The following is a 653-nucleotide window of genomic DNA, read 5'->3' as shown; positions in this document are numbered from 1 at the left end:
TTCCTAGTCTGTCTTAGTTTGGAAGCTTCACTGAAACTTCTCTACCATGGGTGACCTGGTTAATAATTAGTTTCCAGCATCACAGCAAGACAAATGTGACCACAGTATGTCAAACTGGTAGATTAGCAAAGACAAAAAGATAATCCTAGTACTCAAAAAAGTCAAGATTAATATTATATATATATTGTTGTTGTTAAGTGCTGTCGAGTCGGTTCCTACCCATAGTGATCCTGTACAGGGTTTCCGAGGCTGTACATTTTTAGGGGAGCAGAACACCTCATCTTTCTCCCACGGAGCCACTGGTAGTTTCGAACTGCTGGCCTTGAGGTTCGAAGCCCAATTCGTAATCACTATGCTACCAGATATATATATATATATATATGTTAAGTGCTGTCGTGTCGGTTCCAACTCAGCGACCCTGTATAGAGTTTCCGAGGAGCAACTGGTGAGCATATGATTAAAAGTGACTTTGCTGTCTGGTGCATTAAACCACAGCGCCACACCAGGACTATCAGGACTATATATATAGTGGATATATATATATATATGTATATCTTTTATTATTGAAAGATTCACTGGGCAAATTATTGAATGATGCAGAATGCATCAAGAAAAGATGGAAGGAATACACAGAGTCATTGTACCAAAAGGAT

This window comes from Chrysochloris asiatica, unplaced genomic scaffold (genome assembly GCF_000296735.1).
Source record: "Chrysochloris asiatica unplaced genomic scaffold, ChrAsi1.0 scaffold00210, whole genome shotgun sequence".
Taxonomy (NCBI): Eukaryota; Metazoa; Chordata; class Mammalia; order Afrosoricida; family Chrysochloridae; genus Chrysochloris; species Chrysochloris asiatica.
Note: the sequence above shows the minus strand (reverse complement) of the source record.